This window comes from Oreochromis niloticus, linkage group LG17 (genome assembly GCF_001858045.2).
Source record: "Oreochromis niloticus isolate F11D_XX linkage group LG17, O_niloticus_UMD_NMBU, whole genome shotgun sequence".
In the NCBI taxonomy this organism is placed as follows: Eukaryota; Metazoa; Chordata; class Actinopteri; order Cichliformes; family Cichlidae; genus Oreochromis; species Oreochromis niloticus.
In genome coordinates, this window is record NC_031981.2 from 18,299,242 (window position 1) to 18,302,771 (window position 3,530).

The following is a 3,530-nucleotide window of genomic DNA, read 5'->3' on the forward strand; positions in this document are numbered from 1 at the left end:
TCCAAACTACCTTTTAAACTTTGACATCTCTACATAACAACAGCCTTCAACTTCACCAACAGTGGCGGTGAACTTTCCTTCTGCAGTTATTTCCGAAAGTATTCAACTATTTTACAGAATATTTTTTTCCATATATCTGTACTGAATATGAAAGTGTCAGATCACATTCTAAACATTGCAGTCCAATGTAACAAGCTTTAGTGCTACAGGTAGTAAAAGGTTTTAAATTCCATTGAAACAGAAACTTTGTTCTCTTGATATAAAGGTTTTGTAGAGCACTTTCTCTCAGTGTACAGTAACAAAATGTTCTTGTTTCCTCTGAGCCGCTGAATAGCAGCTGGGAAGTGCATGATGTCCAAGAACTGGGCATCATTTTTTGATAAGAAAGTAACACTCTCTTAATGTCAAACCACCTTGTTCCAGATGCAAAGAAAACTGTACCAAGTTTATGAAGAAATTTATTTTTTTTCTACATCTACATCATGTTTCATAGGTTACAACACACACTCACAGGCACACACAAACCCTGGCAGTCAATTACACCTGCAGAGGGAAAGAGCTCCACGAGGCTTTTTACTTTGAGTCAGAAAGCAGAGTTGATCACCTCCTACATGCCTGCCATTCTTCTGCAAACTTCCCTTAACTGGATACTGAGTAACTGTGGGTTATCGGCTATAAACACAAAGCCAAATGTCAAAGCCACAGGTCGGCTGTAGTGTGTGTGACAAAGTGTAACAGTATGTGTCTTCATGTTTCAACAAGAACTCTGTCCTCCCCATCCTTTCCAATCTCACACACAGCAGTGGACCTATCGTTGCGCAGGTTTACTCATCAACTCACCCGTGGAGTCCCTCGATTTGAAGGGATGCTACATTAGCTCTGGTAGGACAAAATATACGAGGTGCTGTGCGGGACATGTTGTTATGAAACCTTGCCGTATGGAGCAATTTCTGAAGATGAAGCAATGCATTGCTTTGGTAACCTCCAAACATATGCAAGATTTTTTTTTTCCAAAATACTATTTAAATTTAGTGGGTTCAGTTGAATATTGAACACATCTTGTCGCTACAAGTGAAGCTGGTGGGGTTCCTTCCTCTTGGGCGGCACGCACATGTAAGACTTCCTCATAAGCTGTGAAAAGATGTGGTTCAGTCAACTGGATACATGGATACAAAAAGAATTCAGGCAGGCATGAAGTGATGTCTAATAAGGGTTGAGCAGCTTTAGCTAATTGAACACGTTGTCTGAGTGCAAAATATGTTAATATCTATCTATTGAATGAATGACTTCTCGATGACTTCAAATTTGTAATATTCTTGCATTTCCAGTCTTACTGGCCACTCAAAGCGCTTTAGACTACAAATTGCATTTTAACCATACATTCATACAATATTGTATAGTACACTTTTTGACGGCATCACACAATTTACAGTCATATTAACCTGACATGCATGTCTTTGGACTGTGGGAGGAAGAAACAGGAAGGACATGCAACCTCCACACAGAAAGGCCCCGGCAGCGGTTTAGCCCAAGAACCTGAGGCAACAATATAGCCACTCCATCACCATGCTAAACTACAAGTTTTCTAACAATCACAGCTACAAGACTACATTCCTTTTCCAGCAAAATCATTCTGACTGAGAACGACTGTTATGCTTGACTTATTGTTGAGTCCAATTCAAAGACTTACGATGAGTTGTGATGCCCTTATTTTAGACTCCTGAACCTTAGGGGCTTTAGACTAGACATGGCCATGTGTTGTGGAATGTTTAATTTTTGAATTTCTTTATTTTCAGTGAGAGGGGAAAAAAAAGAATCTTTTTCTACATGAAGTTTTAATCAAAACTTCATGGTTTTCCATTGTAACAAACAGAACATGCCAGAGGAATAAAAGTAAAGCAATACTTACAAGGCTCTTTTCCTTTGTATATAAGCTCCTTTCAGACATGCGCTGGATCTGAATGTGCTGGCCATATATTCTGAATATCTCTGTCAAAGTAGAATAGAAAAATTTAAATTGCAAGCAGAATTAACACTACTTATGTCCATCTTTGTAATTCCCTTTTTTTTTTTTTTGAGAACTTCCCGAGCAACACCAACATGTACATAGAGACATTTTAACTCACCAGCTCCCTTTCTTATTTTAGTGAGATCACATAGTCAGCCTTCTCACTGACTCTACTCCAGGAGAGATCCTTCTTTTGGAGGGGCAGTGGCAGGCAACGCACATACAGATGTATAGATATTGCACTTCATGACAGCACCAAAGAGCACTAAACATTCAACAGTGCGACTGCACTTCGCTAGAGTGGATGCTGACAATGCTCATTTTCACAAGTAAAACGGTTCTCTCCGTTCGTGTCGTGCGTCTGAGTGATGCTTGGAGAAACACATAAATGTGGCCTACGTTTGAAGGGCAGAATGCCACTTTTAAACATTTTTGTGGCAGGCGATGTTATTCTGTTTCAAAATGGGCCATTCCGTACACACCGCAAAGGAAAACATCGAGCGTATCCTTGAAACAGTAACAATTAATGCATTAATGGGGTTGTACTATCTCTGCAAAATGTTTGTGGCTGTGTTTCTCAGTAGTCAAGGCCACTGGTTCAGTTTTTTTCCAGTGTGGGAATCTCCAAGGATATTGCTCACATTAGTCAGTGATTCCATCGATTTATTAGTTGCTGTTAGTGCTGCTGTTTTTCGAGAGACGGCAGACGAGAACATTCTGAGTTTTTTTTTTCCACACTGGGCAAAAACAGTGACTCAAAATAATATAAATAACATAATAAATTCAGTAAATTGCTCGGCCTTAATGCATTCCACGTGTCAACCAACTCTAATGACATTTGCCTGCCAGTGTGTGTTGCACTCTGACATCATTAAATCTGAAAAAGAAAAAAAGGGCTACGAAAATGTACGGCAAGGAACACTAAAGATATTATTGTAATTTGTGGTGTGAGAGACCTTACCAAAACATCTGGATTCATTTCACATTTTTTTCATTATTTTCTTTTGACACACATTTGTTGCTTCGCTGAACGGGGATACTTTTAATTTGGTGGTCAGAACTACACTTTTGAAATTGAGAGATTCCCAACACTAACTTTGTCGCAAAAGGCTTTTTAAATCAAATGAATGTATATCAGCTCATATGCCCTTTTAAAAAACAGACACTACCCAACTCAAATCCTTTGCATCAGGAAGGATGTCCAGCATCTGCTACAGTAGGTGCCTCTGCATATTTGTTTTTAAACCTGATGTGTAATAAGAGAAGCTTGCTAATGTTAAGAAGCAATTTTGGTCATGCTCAAGTGGCATCATCTCAAATGAAGCCAATATGGAAGTGCCAAAACCTCCAGGATCCCTCTATGACCATTTAGCTCCAAAATTGAGCCAACTGCATACGCTCCAGTGTTAACATGCTCAGCTTTACAACATTAAAAAGCAAGTTTACAGCTTGAATAGCTTTTAACAACTCTAGGTGGGTTAATATTTTTATAATGATATTTTTATATCCAACTGGATAATGG

At 39.0% G+C, this 3,530-nt stretch overlaps 1 long non-coding RNA gene across 1 annotated transcript; it reads right to left on the reverse strand.

Moving 5' to 3' along the window:
- Positions 1-259: 259 nt before the first annotated feature.
- LOC102077501 (uncharacterized) lies at positions 260-2,368 on the reverse strand. The gene is made up of 3 exons (XR_269993.4): positions 2,127-2,368; positions 1,910-1,989; positions 260-1,131 (listed from the first exon to the last, which is right to left on the reverse strand). It is a non-coding gene; the product is annotated as an uncharacterized LOC102077501 (long non-coding RNA).
- Positions 2,369-3,530: the final 1,162 nt, after the last annotated feature.